We start from the raw sequence: 16,048 nt of genomic DNA, 5'->3' as shown, positions 1-16,048 counted from the left end.
AACAATAATGGGTATTGGTTATGATAATATTTCCCATTTTTGATCATGATAGCCATACATTGACCATTAATTCTTTGATTTTAAATAGTGTCATTGGGCAGCGTACCACTCTTCTATTTATTAAGAGTTTTGTACATCTTACTCTTTTGATACTCTAATTGCTTTACACAGGTGGAGTATGAGTCCACTAGTTGTCTAATATTAGATATCTCGCTCTTCATCTCTTTAACACCTAATTCAGTAGATTTGACTCTTTGCAATACCTTAGCCATCATATCTTCCATCCTTAAACTCCCTAAATCATTACTAGTTTGATCATAATTTTTTAGAATCACATATAGACCACTTCTATCATTCTTTCTCTTCCAGTTCCCTTAGTCTTTATCTTTATAACCAGCCCTGTCACAACAAATATCCTTTTGATAGTTCAAACCTTAGTTTTCTTTAGTGCTAGTATGGAAACCCTCCATCTGATTATTAAGATAATTAGCATCTTCCTTGGAATCTAACTTAGTTACTTTACCTTTTCAATCTATATTGTTCACCTTTTCAGCACCAATTGATAACAAATGTTTTCCAATAAGTCTATTTAGGCTTTCATATGAGCCAGGCATAGTCAAGCTCTTTCTCTCTTCTACCTCTTGGTAAGTATCACCTACCACCTCTGAGTCTCTATTATGCCAAGCCTTATTGGTTTAAGTGAGCTTGTCTAAGGTCACAGATGTATCTACATAGATTTGGGACATGAAGGATCCCTAAGGGGCATTATCAATTATACCTATAGTTACTGAGTTCAAGAACCTATAAAAGGTCTCCATCAGATGTTTATTCATTATCTTATGGTTGGGATATTACTTTAGCTTATTCTTAAAATACAACCATGATTCATGTAATTCTTCTTTATGAAACTTCCTAAAATTACTAATCTCGTCTCTCAACTGCAATATTCTAAAGGGTGGAAAGATCCTTTCTAGGAAAGCTCTTTCCAACTTCCATCACAAATTATGTGGCAACTTTGTCAACCACAAGATTGCTTTATCGTATAATGATATTATAAATAACTACAACAAGATGGTATTTTTACTAATCCCAAGTAGCTTATAATAATTACAAACTCCAACGAAGTTTATCTAATGCAGATTTAGGTAGTCTACCACCATACATTTGAACAAACCCTTTATATTCAATAACTGAACATAAGACTCATAATATTAAGATTTTCTCTAGGAGATAGTGGTGGAGGAAATTATGGACACAGTGACATCAATTCCATCCAAGCCAACATCAACTTCATCATTAACATCAAAGGGCATAGCTTATCGTTATTATCCTCTAGCTCCTTAATATTGATGTGTAATTATAGGAGAAACATTGTCAAAATTTTAATCATAGACGTCATAACCAATAATTATAACATTCTTATTATTAGGTGCATTATAATTATTTACCCTAGCCTGAGCATCAGCTGGCTATTGTAGCCTTATTGTTTCACACTCTTGTGCATTCATCACTCTCTTAAGAGTATTCTCAAGCTCTAGATCATAAGGAGTAAATGATAGACCTCGACTCTAGATATTGGGATTTCAATGACATATACCCTATATAAAACAAAATAACAAATAAAAGTAAAATTAGCAAAATAATACTAAGAAATATTTAAACAAACTTGACTTAATCTACAATTATGTCGTTAACACCCCAAAATCTCTAAAATTAAGATCTGAATTGTTCTTCATATGTTAATACACTTAAATCCAATAATTTATAAGTGTAAATAGGTGTTAATATCAATTCCTTAATGTGGGAAGAGTTTTGGATATAAATTAAGGTCATAAGAAACTTTTATCTCGGAGAAGCTAAAAAGCTTCTTTACCGATTAAATTTTCATATAAAATTTCACTAGGTTCAAATTCAAACAAATATAAATACAAGAAAATGAAAAATTTTGCATCACAATACCAAAATAATGAAATGTATTTGAATCTTCTTTCCAACACTGCCAACCATTCATCAATCCAATATCTAAGCAAAAAGTTATGATCATTTTACCAAAGGGTGTCCATCTGTTAAAGAGTGAGGCTAAATTGACAGACCATCACTTGGTGAGGAATTTTCAAGTGAACCATCACTTGGGTGATGAATCATCAAGTGAATCATCAAGCCTAATAATTAAGATCAAAATTTTGCAAAAATTTGACTGTTTGGATGACGATTTATCACCTAAACCATCAAACAAGATTTTTTTTGCACTTTAGAATAGTTTTGAGGGATAGTTGGGTCATTTTATAACCCCATATATAATTTATTAGTAGGAATCATATCATTAGATTCTCCAAATTCCCTTCTTTTCTCCTAAAACAAGACGAATACAAGAAGGGTTTTACAAACCCTATAACTCCAAAGCTCCCAAGTTCAAAAATTTCTCCAAGAATATTCTTCTTTCAGGTATGTGATTTCAATAAGGGTCTTATTTCACCCTTGTATCCTTAAATATTTTAGGAAAACATCACCTACAAGTTTTATGATTTTTGAATGTGTACCAATTTTAAGATTTTTATTCTAAATCAATATATCTATGATTAGTTTATAAAAAATACATTTTTTCATGCCATTCTATGTAGATTGCATAACTTAGTATTCTACACTTTTTCCCTAGTTTGACTTGACATATATTTATATAAAACTGCATGCATTTAGTCAACCCTAGCGTGTTATGAACACATGATGACTTAGCATTCATTTATATTATCAGTCTAGTATTCAGTAGTACCAATTTTGCAGACTTATAGAGTGCTTTCAAAGAAAACATATCCTAACAATATTTTTGATAATACATACTATCAGACTATCAGTAACTTTATGAATTAGGATTTAGGGTTCGTGCCCAACCTTATAGATTTCTTTAAAATCTCAATCCTCATATGTTTCTTTTTATGCATTTACTACTGTCATCTAATGTTGTAACGCTCCAAGAACCTATCCCGAGACGTCACATGGTGCTTAAGGCCACACGTGGCCCCAAGATAACCCTCCCAACTTGTCATCACTTTTAGAACTCATTATGACAATAATCAAGGTAAAACAAGGAAGAACAATCCTGTCATGAACATACTAGAATATGACGAAGTACTGGCCTGTACAAGCAAAATATTAAAATTTCTGTACATATTGGTACTCTAGTCTGACAAAATCCTCTACTACAAAGACTAAGGAGCCATTGGGATAGATCCCCAACTGACTCGTACTGAACTGAAAAGAAACAACCATCTACTAACAAGGAAAAATCAGGGACATAGGTCCTCGAACCATGAGGACTCACCAACTGCATAAATGTAGATAAAGGTACTCAAAGATCACTGTCGTTGCTGAGACTGAGCACCCAAACCTACATCACGAGGAAATATAGAACATAAAAGAGTATGGGAATCACTACTTGGGAATGTACTGAGTATGTGGGGGTGTATGCAACATTTTTAAATAATATCATAAATGTAAAATAAAATCATGCATGATGACAATAATGACTCTCTTCGCTTGAATTTCTTGAAACATAATTTCAATAAATCATCAATAATAACACATGCTTCATAAATCTCATAAATCATTGGACTCAACTCAAACTCTTTGACTCATGACTTAGAGTGACTCAGTAACTCAAGAAACTTAGACTATTATGGACTTGGGAGTTTTTTATAATCGATATAAACCATGTAAGCCGCATGGAGTCCAACGTTTTATGCTCCTAGGAAAGGAACCCCACATTGGTGGGAGCATTATACTCTTGCCAGGGAGTATCACCTCAAACTCATCTCTGTGATCACAACTTGGCACTTTGGCCCTCAAATCCCAATCCTACGATGGCATGTAGTTCTGGGAAAGTAGGATGTGTTAAAACCATACTTCCTGCTCGGTGCTAAATACTCCTCCCAGACTCAGCTCAGAACGGGTTAGCAAATCCACCTCAATCAACTCAAGGGTCTATCATGAAGACCAAAATATAAATATATCTCATCTGTAAATCATAAACAGCTTGTGGATTCCTAACTCAACTCAAACTCAAACAGTTTTCTCAACATCAAGTACATTTGTTTATCAAATCATACCAAGTATCAAAAGCTTCGAGAAAACATCATAGGACTCATTCTTGATTCTCAAGTTCAATATCAACATGTATATATATATATATATTCAATAATCAACTTCTCATGGAAAAGCTTAAAATCATGACTCTTATCATTTATCACTTAGAAATCATCAAGTCATAGTAGCAATGTACAATTTATAGCATAAATTTCCAATTTAAGAAATAAAACAATGAAATAGTCATGTATATCAATCTTGAAATAGCTCAATTCTCATAAATCAATGATAAAGTAATTTGGGTACAAACCCACTTGCAAAATCATGAAATTCCAATAGTAAAATTAATTCGTTGGGCACAAGAATAAAAGGATATTCTTGTTCAAGCCCTACATACCTTGATTATAATTCGGAATGAATAAATTTGCTATAGACTTCTTTTCCCACTTCTTGAATTAGGGTTCTTGATGTTCTTGACTTGGAAGTTTTGAATCTTGAACCAATTTGCGAAAACTACAGCTCGATTTTGAGATGTTTAGACAAGAATTGGTTTGGATTTTGGAGAGAAACCCTATCTTTTGGATGGAATAGAAGAGGAAAATAAGGATTTTCTCCCCTATTTGTATATATATAGTGGGTAAGGACTGGTGGAAAGACAAAAATACCCTTGAGCAAATTCTAGAACTGGAGGCCAATTTTTTGTCTTGGTGTGATGTGCCATGATCATGAATCTTCACTGGATTTTGATAATTAGGAAACTACTCAGTGGCGTGACGTGGTGAAGTTGCATTTTCCACCTTGATCGTGACCTAGAAGGGTACCGCAACATGGTGGAATAGCATTAGTGCACTGAAATTTAACAATCCTGATATTGAGCCTTGGCGTGATGTGGTGAATATCATGGAGACTCACTGGAAAATGACAATTACCATTTTGGCTGGCTTCGCAATGCGCTAAAGTGCCAGGTGGCACACTGTCTCACTAAAATATCTCTAATTCTTCACTCGAGTGTCGGATTTAGGTGAATTTAGTATCGATAGAAAGATTATTCAATGCTCTACATGAAAAAGGTAAAAATTAGAGAAATACAACATGGTATAAATATCAATCACTTTGGAAGTCAACCATATTCACTTAAAAGGCAAATTTTGGCATAAGGAACGATCGGGGTATTACAAATGTCTCCCACAAATTTACAAGTATTAGGTTTTGAAATGCATGATTTATATATGCGTACTCATATCATAACTGTCATGACCCAAAATAGGGCCTAGCAGTGAAGGGTATCTCAAGTCCATCGAGGACCGGAGACCACCCCCAATGCCTAAGTCTAACAGAATTTGACATACCTAGCAGTGGCTAAAATTTAAACATATAATAAGATAGGATATAAAAGCTCAAAAGAATCTAAAAAAGTTAACATCCGACAATCGATGCCGATAATCGATATCATCTCTAATACACATGTCCACAGTAATATCTACAAAGCCTCCAACCAAATTGAAAACCAATCTAAGTTGGTGTATGCCCCCGACTCTGATAATGACAATGACAATAATAATGAAAATCTTAATGCAAAGTCTTCAATTCAAAGTTTTGGAGGGAACCCGATGAAAGGACTTAGTCTTCCAGAATACGAAAGCTCACTACTTCAACACAACTGACCGACAAACTGAGCAAAACCATCTAACACTACATAGGAAAAGTAGAGGTATCTACAGTGCCTACACAGCATGGGGATACAGCATTTGGAGATGATTAGTGGGTTAAGAACTAGCATGTAACTCAGGAATAGAGGATAAAATAATGTCATGAACCACAATTCAAAAATCGTTCAAAGCCAATGCACAAAATCAGATAATATAAAAATATGTCATGCTGGGAAAAGGGAAAAGGCTTACCATAAAGTAAAAATTTATCCTGGACTATATGGCTCAACAGTTATAAACAAGTACCCACGGGCTATATGGGTTTATCTCCTCCTATTAAAAGGGCCCTAGTGTGTGTTAGCCACATAAATCATAGGTCTAAAGGAAGACCAAGGAATAACCCAAGCCCACGTCAATCCAAGATACAATTATATCAATAGAGTGAACTGTGCACATGGTCATCAAGACCAAACCTCACATCGGCAAACATGAGTTTCCAGTGTAAGTCATCCAAGATCCACACCTTCATGGATTGTCCCCTAGCCCAGTACATAATGTATATTTATGTATTTATATATGATTATATGCATTGGATTTTAACTTATTTTGAAATGTTGAGTATGGCATTATTTTACTCTCTTATCCCTGAGTTTCATGCTAGTGTTCACCCCACTAACTATCTTTGAATGCTATATCCCCATGCGATATAGGTACTGGAGATACCTCTACTTTTCTTATTCAGAGTTAGGTGGATCATCTCAGTTTATTGGTTTGTTGTGGTGAAGTAGTGAGCTTCCATACTGCGAAAGACATAGATATTTCATTAGTTCTTATCATAGACTATAGTTAAGAATTTCATCATCATAATATTCTCATGGCCATTGTCATTGATCAGAGTCGGGGATATGTCCTGACCAAGACTGGTTTTTGGTTCTTTTGTTAAAAGGTTTTGTTGGATTACTGTGGACTTGGGTAATGTTGGTGGGTTTTTTATTGATTGATGGTCATTGGTTATAGATATACCATTTATCTTTGAACTAATCTTGTTATATGTTTAGAATTCATCCGACATTGGAGATATTGTGTTTGTTTTGGTTAGGCGTAGAAGGTGATCTCTAGTCTAGTGGGACTTGAGATACCTATCACGGCTAGGCCCTGGTTTGGGTCGTGACATGGTTTAAAGGAACACAACTATGTAAAACCAACTCTAATTTCAAAATAAGAATTTTGAGGAAACAATGACTCCTTAGTTTATTCACCATACCCATGTACCCCATAAGTTCAAAACCATTAATAAAGCATAAGCAATGCATGATAAATCATGGGAAGGCAATTTAAGAACCAACCATGTCAAAACCTTCAACCATAACAAAACCCACATTCAACTCCATACAATTTAAACCATGTAAATTATATTATTTTAATAAATTAAGAATTGGGGAAGAGTAACATGCCTGAAATATCAAGAGTTATAGAGTGAATTTTCCCTTGGAAGCTCTAATTGATTGTAACACCCCAAATCTGGTACCCAGAATGCTACATGGTGCCCATGACCCCGAAGGACCATAAGCTAACCCATGACTAATATCTATAAACTGAGCAATGAATAATAGTAATAATATCATAAATGTGGAAACATAAACTGAAAGGTCATAAGGTTTAATACTAGTACATAACTAAAAAATATGATATAACAATAACAAAACAACTGAGATAATTATCTAAACATACTGTAGTCTGAAAGCCTCTAAGCTGTCTGAATAAGGAGTTGATGAGACATGTCCCTAACTAACTCCAACTACTGAAATAAACTAAAAACTAAAATAGTAATGTGATCATCATGTCCTCAAATGATGAGGACTTACTGCTAACTCTGATCCCTGAACTAGGATGCTATTGGTTCTCTAGAGCTCGTGTTTCTAAACCTATGGTATGAGATACCATAGCGCAAATGTGTCAGTACTTTGAATGTACCGGTATGCAAGTGAGGTAGGCTGAATGCAATAAGTTTATATGCATAAACAATACTAACTGACTGGGTAACATGAATGTGAGAATACATGCATGCATACGTAACTATAACTGACATCATGATAGAACTGGATGCTAAGTTCTAACGACTGAGTTTACTAATAATGCGAAATTACTAATATCTAAAGGACTGATACTATGTTACTGATACATGAATAATTATTTCTGACAGTTTTAATTATGAAAAAATAGTCTAGTTGACTGTGTCTAACAATCCTGAAGCTGAATACTGATAACATGAGTTCTGATAACTGATATAATTGATAACATGAGTGATTGTATCTGACAGTCCTGAATCTGATGGAACTAGCTGAGTTTCGTAATATATCTGAGTAACTAAATCTGAGATCAGTCCTATCTAGCGGGTGATCTCTAAATTTGATGATACCATTACTGGTTGACCATAGTTGAGATCAGTCCTATTTAATAGGTGATCTCAGAGTCTATTTATTATGATAAGGAATGACTGTATCTAACAGTCCTAAATCTGTACTACTAAGCTGAATTTACTGTATCTGACAGTCCTGATTCTATAACTGAAACTATAGGATGTATTCATCAAACTGACATGCCCCATACTAAGCTAACTGGGGTCCAACCTGTAACCCCAGCTGAAAGGGTGTCAGTACCGCACCACTGGTAAAGACAACTATTTGGAGTCAGTCCTAATCTAGTGGATGACCCCTGGGTTCAGTCCTATATATTTTAAATACACTAACAAGTGATCCCTGAGTATGTCATCCTATCTAACGAGTGACATCTCGTACCTACGCTGGATACGTAGTTCTGGATCTTACGGATTGCTTCTAGGGATCTCAGTCCTATCTAGTGGATGAGTCCTCATCCCTAGGCTCTCTCGGTGCTGAATCCTACTCTCATCTGAATGACACTAAGCTGATTAATTGAGTTAAACTAATTAACTGAACTAAATTAATTAGCTGAACTAAACTGATACTAGTGGTATTATTTAGCGAAGCTAAAATGAATTTACTGAGTTTCATTGACTGACGAAATGTACTGAGTTCTGAGGACTGACTAAGAATACTAAAGTTACTGAGATTGATTGGGAAAACTGAGGTTACTGAGATTACTGAACTACTGAGATTTCTGAGATTTTTGAGTCACATGACTAAGTTCTATGGATCATAGCTTGACTGAGGAGATTGTAAAAATTTGACATAACTCTAGGCACACAACTAAATGTTCGAGAATAAGTACCCCTAGGACTCGATGAGAAGAAACTGACATGGTATGGCTTACTTGAACACATGACCAACAACACAATTTATAACTTATATATTGAAGCACTTCATCAAATATGTGATATGCAGAAACTTGTACATACATGAGGATTTCATGATATCATACTAGTTGGGCATTGTTCCTTCATCTAGGCAATTAATCATACACATGATAGGCATAGCACATGTAGACAACATTATACAACAATCAAACATCATGATTCATATCTAATTTCATCATCCTAGGATTTATTTATAGGGTCACAAGAATATACATCTATACAAATCAATTCCATATAAAATTGATCACCCAACATGGATTTGAATTCAATTGATCATTCTCAACATAAACAAAACAAACCCAACATGAAATTCATAAAGAAATCCATAAACTTAAACTTAGGAAAGAGATTCTTGGGCTTTATGGACGAAAGGAGCCCATGATGAACACTATGCATACCTTAGCTTGCAATTCTATATAGATTGACAGAGCAATTCTTGAAATTTTATGGTGAATTCTTGGAATTGAACCTTCTATGAAAACCCTAGGGCTTGTTTCTTGAGAGTTTTTTAGAGTAATTGAGTATAGTTGCTAAATTATGGCCAAATCTTGTGTTATAAGGCTTATATAGGGTGGGAAATTGACCCTTTTAACCCTAGGACACTTATTTAATTTCTGAGAAAATTTCCCGAATTTCATCTTTGGCGCGACGCGCCACTATCACGCCAAGTCACTGGAAAGTGACAAATGGGAAATTGCACGGTGGCGCAACGTGGAGCTATCTCAACGTGGAGCTATCTCATTGCCACCTTGTCTATGACCTGGAATTTTAGAGTGATGCACCACTATCGCATAGCAACACTGGAAATTGACAATTGCCATTTGAGCTACTATACGACATGCTGAAGGCTCAGGTGAAACACTGTCTGACTAAAAAGGCTGTAACTCTTCACCCGGGTGGCGGATTTGGGCGAATTTGGTATCGATGGAAAGCTTATTGAATTTTTCACATGAAAAAAATTAAAAATCTTGAAAATACCATGTTTACAAAAGTGGATTCATATTTCAAAGAAAGCTTTTAACATTCTTGGGAAACTTTTCTAGCTAGGAAAAGTACAGGGTATTACATTGATCAACTTCTTGGAAACCCTAAGTATCTTGCTTGAGAGAGTTTAGAGAGTTTAATATAGTGTTTTGATTATGAATAGTATGCTAATGAAGACCCAAAAAAGAGTTTTAAGTAGTAGGGGCTAAGTGGGGTAGGACAAAAATTACCAGGATACCCTTAATTAAAAGACTAAAAACTGATGCCCAGTCGCTATGGGTGACCTCATGACTCCTAGGATTACCCTATGACTTATTTAGTCCATTCATAATTTGGATAGTGTCCAGGGTTACCTCATATATGTTTGGTTACGAGTAGCACTATACGACTCGTATCCAGTCTTTATGACTCGTAATATGCTAGTTGCAGTCATAACAGGAACTTTAGGTTAGTACATTAGATTCCCTATGATTCACACCCTATGAATCATTATAAGACCCTACAACTTGTAGGATCCAAGTTGTAGTCAGGACAAAAATTCTAGGCTAATGTACTATCCAAGCTATGATTAGATCCCTAAGACCCACAATGACACCCTACAACTCACAGGGTGAGTCGTAATGAGGACAGTAAGCTCAAAAATCAAGAAATTTTTAGGGACCAAGAATTTGGGGTGTTATAACAGCCAAGAGATTTGGCTCATAATTGTAAGTAATATGGCATGCATGACACCTAAATATGTCATTAATGCTTTTGAACACTTTTCCTAAAAGTAAGTTTCATGATTAGCATGGTACCCTAAAATGCCATCAATAATCATGGATCAGTTTTCTCATAAAAGAAAAGTTCACTAGTAGTATAGCAGTCAGCTGTAGAATCTATTATTATGGACAGTTTCACATTAAGGCATATCACCAAAAGTATTATTAGGAGCTAATAATTATATTTTATTGGGAGTAGTACTAAGCATCGAGTTAAACTAGGGTTCAGTGCACCCAAGTCCCGAAATTACATTCCCTAATTGGTTAAGGGATCCTCACCAATTAAGAGTGCCTCTCTTTGCTTGAATAGACTTATGAGTAAATTTTCATTACCATCAACAAGGTACAGGGTGCCCTTCTATATAGAGTATAAGTTAGAGCTCGTTTGGCTCAAATGGAGTATGTCAGTTTGTAGTAACTCCCATAATTTTATCATTCAGTATTTGCATGAGCCTCAGTTCAGTCTAGTTCATAGTATTTCAGTTATCTCAGAGTATTCATGATTGTTGAGATGGGTCCTTGCATCTTAGTATACAACTGCATTACTTTTGATTTAATATATTTTATTATCGGTATGTCTAGTTTATATATCTCTATATAGTGTTAGAATATCCAAGTGTTCCAACATTCAGACTTATCATTTAGAAAATCATTATGTTATAACTCTTATTAGTTTTATATTCAGTTATTCACACTACATATCTCACCTATTCAGTACATTTAAAAGTGTTGAACGCATACCTCTGCTTTCTATATTTTTCTTATGATGTTGATTCATGTGCTTATTGTCAGAATCATATTCAGAAAGATCATAGCTTCCAGTCAGCAAGTGATGAGTTCTCTTTAGTTGAGGACTCAAGTCAGTATGCAGTTTTAGTATTTTATTTTTATTTATATGTATTTATTAGGGATAGCTGAGGGTCCTAACCCAGCTACCAGTAGCCAATATTGGTAGAGGCTTCATAAATTATCAGTCAGTAGGAGTTATTGTATTTAGTTTTAGTTTTTTTAGATTACGGTTTTTGTAATAAACTTTATTTGTTAATGTATTAAACCAGTTTAGTTTTATGATTTTGCCTTCTCTCAGTTATTTTAGCTCTGATACATGTATATATTCAGTTGCTTATGTATTATACCAGTACCATGGGTTAACTTTGGATCACTTGTAGTTCTAAGCACTGTATTGCACTAGGGGGTAGTCTCGGGTTGTGAAAAACCTTGTATCATAGCATAGAGTTCAAGTGTACTAGGATATCTATGAAGTTGTGCCTACTAGAGTCTGATGGAATGGGACAAAAATGTTTGTACTTTTCTTTGAGAGGCTACATGACATTTAGGAAATATTTTCCTTCTTTTCTATTTCATATCATGTCGTAGAGATATTCTCTATCAAATATATTTAGATCCAATTATTGCTCCATTATTACTAACTATGCCTTACTTTCTAGGTAATAGAAATAGTCACGCTTAAATCTTTACTGATAAAGTTTTTTAGATAAAGCCTAAAGATAATTATGAGATTGCACAAGGTCTTGAGAGGAGTCGACTACGGCTTTTAAGTTTAGTGACTCCAATGTATTCACTCTTGTCTATGTAAATCATGAATCTAAGCCAAAATAAGATTTGTTCTCACACAAATTCTCATAATCTTATGGCAAAATAACCCCAATGTTAAAAGTATGGTCTAGAAGTATAGCATTTGTAGAAAGGTTAGAAGATTAGCACGTTATACAGTATTATATGAGTGAATAGGTGTATATTATATTATAGGGTGCTAAGGAAGTCCATAAAGAATATGTGTGTATATTGAAGTTAGATAGAAGGTTTGATTATACTTTGTTATGAATTTTGATGGACTAGTGTTTCCTTGATCCCTATTTAGTATTTAAAGGTTGGTATAATGTAGGAGAAGTTGGTTGGTTGTCCATTATAAATGTTAGGCTCTAAGTTTAAAGTATGGTTGTTAAACGAGATAAAGATTATGACTATATAGGTATAATGTTGCTCGTTTTATACAATTAATCTAGTAGGTTGACCTAGCATATATATGAATCTAAGTTGATTATATTTCTAGTGATTGTGGTAGTGCAAGTTTGAGGTTTATGTATTGCCATATAGAGTATTTAGTTATGTTGTAGTATCTTAAAAGCGAGCCCCAATGCAGGTTTTGTAAACTTTGATGGAGTCTTTCAAAAGAGGGATTAGTATCCATATAGATGGAGGCACCCCAACTATTATAGTAAGATGAGGTAGCTTAGTTTAGAATGAATTAAGATTATATGCAAACTTATAAGGGAGACATTGATCTAAGGGGAAGAGGATAGAGGGTAGAACCAGACAGGTTTGCGATTCAAGTAGAACCAGACAGGTTTGCGATTCAAGTAATAAGATTAGTGAGTCTTAAAGTAGAGTAAAGGGAAAGCATAGACCTATTCCTATCCTAAAAGCTTCAACATGCTCTTGTTATCAACAACACTTTACTCATGTCTTACATGCTAGCTCCATGATCATACTTCTTACTTATGCACTTCATGTAGATTTATGTATATTCTTAATTTTATTTTCCTAGCATGAGATATGAAATCTCACTCAGGAGTCATAGTCATATTCCATAAATCCATGAATTTCAATCTCACAACATACGACTCGTGACTCATGCACCTATGATTTTTCAGTATGTTCTTCTCCATGAACTCATTATACACCATTAATGACTAGTGAAATAACATAATGTCAAGTATGTCCTCAGGTTGAATCTCTATAATGAATTTATGTCTATGATACTCCATTCCTTAGGCCCCAATTGAGTGTTTATTTATAGACTCTTTCCTGATCCAGGTCCTCATGTTCTAGCCCTTTTATAACCATTCTTATGTTATGATAGTGGTGTTAATAGTAGCTAAATAATAAGTGTGAATATGTCTGTTGAAATACATGTGGATAAGGACTAATAGGGATTATTGACTCCTTGTTTAGAACTTAAGGTTAACTATGGTAGGTAGTAAAAATAAATGTATTTTTAAGAGTGATAACTCCTAGTGGGTAAAGACTTTAGTTCCCCCGAGTTGAGACTAGCATGTTTTCCATATATAGCACTTTGTACCTCCGATTTTGGCTTAAATAGAGTAAGATCATGCAGTTAGATTTAGTTTATAGAAGCCTTGAGTAGTGTACCCTTAAGAGAATTTACAGATTAAGCCAGTGAAGTATAATGTTTTGTGAAGAAGAGCATGTTTGAGAAGTGTTTTTAAGCTTGCAAGTTAACTGTTGCATAGATTAAGGCATAATGATCCTATTCTTTCTTCTGTCCTAAATGCCCATATTCGATATCATATAGTTTCAGCCAGAGAATGTCTCATGTTTGAGTCGATATCATCTCTATTATATAAAATTGTATCAACTGACTAGGAGATTTAGACTGTGATGGGATTCCTTATTTGAATACCAAAATTAGGACATGCTTGAAATTCTTTCCCCCAAATGTTATTAGAAGTTTTGACAAGAAGCATCGAAGGAAACATATATTCTTTATTAGTGACTCCTTAAAAATTTACTCCACTATATCACTTTACAATTCTACATGTACGTTCATGCAAAGTAAACTTCAGTTAAGTTATAAGCTCTCAAATATAATCAGTTCCTTATGCACAGCAAGTTAATTAGGGTCAGACATGCAAATCCAAAAATGTTCCCTCTTTCCTCCAAGTCTTACTCTTTTGATATTCATGTCTATGCTTAGTACTAACTATTTGTTATGTGCAATCATGATATATGTAAACTCAATGATCCCTTACTCCTAGTCCTCGACCATGTTAGAATTTAAGTTCCAGTTAATAAAGCTTATGTTGGTAACTTTATTATTTCTAGCCTATATTTAGTCCTTAGATAAAAAGGGGTATTAGTTTTCCTTCTGTAGTTACTCTTCTAAGCATCACGTCCTTGCTAGTTACATGCAATCTCCCAAATACTCATGTCCTCCATGTTCAGCAGACTAAATACTCCTAGCTCTTGTAAGGCATGCCATGGTACTTTTTAAATTATTATAGTTTAGTCACATCTTTCATGTAGGTTAGTTTTATTAATCGATTCCATGATATTATCATATGTGACTAATCCTTAGCCTTCATTTAAGGACGAATAACCCCAAAAGGGAGATATTGTAACACCCTAAAATTTTAAAGTTAAGATATGAACTATTCTTCGTATATGTATAGGCCTAAATCAATCATTTCCAATTGTACATGAGTGTTAAGATCAATTTATTTGTGTGGGAAGGGTTTTAGATACGAATTAAGGTCTTAAGGAACTTCTAGGGTCAACATCAAACAAATATAACATCAAACATCAAAATGTATATAAGAATTCTTAACCAAGATAGATGTAAGATAGATGTAACATTCTTAGACAACTAGAAGCTTATAGTCGAAAAGCTTCTTTGCCGATTAAGTTTCTATATAAGAATTTACTAGGGTCAACATCAAACAAATATAACACCTAGAATAGTATAATGAACCACCAGGTCATTTTCAAATTGTATTCTCTCACTTTCATCATTTAGAGCATTTCTTTAGTTGTCCTAAGTCATTTATGACTTACTGGTGCTAATATTTTAGTTATCGGGCAGTTTCCATTATTAAAGCCAATTCCTTATTTTGAAGTATTTAATGGTAAGAATTGGCTACCAGGCAAAAACTTTTGTCAAATAACCTCGTATCCCAATTCAGATAGTTCCATCAACTCAAGAACATCGGTTTTAGGGTAGGAGGACTTTTGTTTTGGGTCCCAAGGCTTTCAGACTTATTTTGAGTTGTTGGCCAAAAATTAATAAAAATAGCCATTAGGTGTGGGGGTCACTTTTCGTTGAAACGACCTCAGATGGAAAATTATACTGCATTATAAAGTTTGAAACATCGAATTTCATAGGGTAGCATAGTTTGTTTGTGTTTATAGGATTCTGAACAAATTGCGAAGGGTCAGTGGAGACTTGTAAATTTTGTAAGTCTTAGCTAGTGCATCCGCTAAAGCGGCCCTTTGGGTGCTTAAGCGGCTAGATAGTTGCTTAAGCGGCCTGGCTTTGCCAACTGAGGGCCGCTAAAGAAGAGCCCTATCCGCTAAAGTAGAGGCTGCTTAAGTGGAAGGGACAGGTTTGGCGAGTACTGCTTAAGCGGTACTTGGCCGCATAAGCGGTCAAGTGTCTTCTTAAGTGCCACCTGGGTGACATTAAAAGCCCTATTAGCACA

This window comes from Capsicum annuum, chromosome 9 (genome assembly GCF_002878395.1).
Source record: "Capsicum annuum cultivar UCD-10X-F1 chromosome 9, UCD10Xv1.1, whole genome shotgun sequence".
Taxonomy (NCBI): domain Eukaryota; kingdom Viridiplantae; phylum Streptophyta; class Magnoliopsida; order Solanales; family Solanaceae; genus Capsicum; species Capsicum annuum.
The sequence above is the reverse complement of the archived record's forward strand: the minus strand, read 5'-3'. Positions refer to the sequence as shown.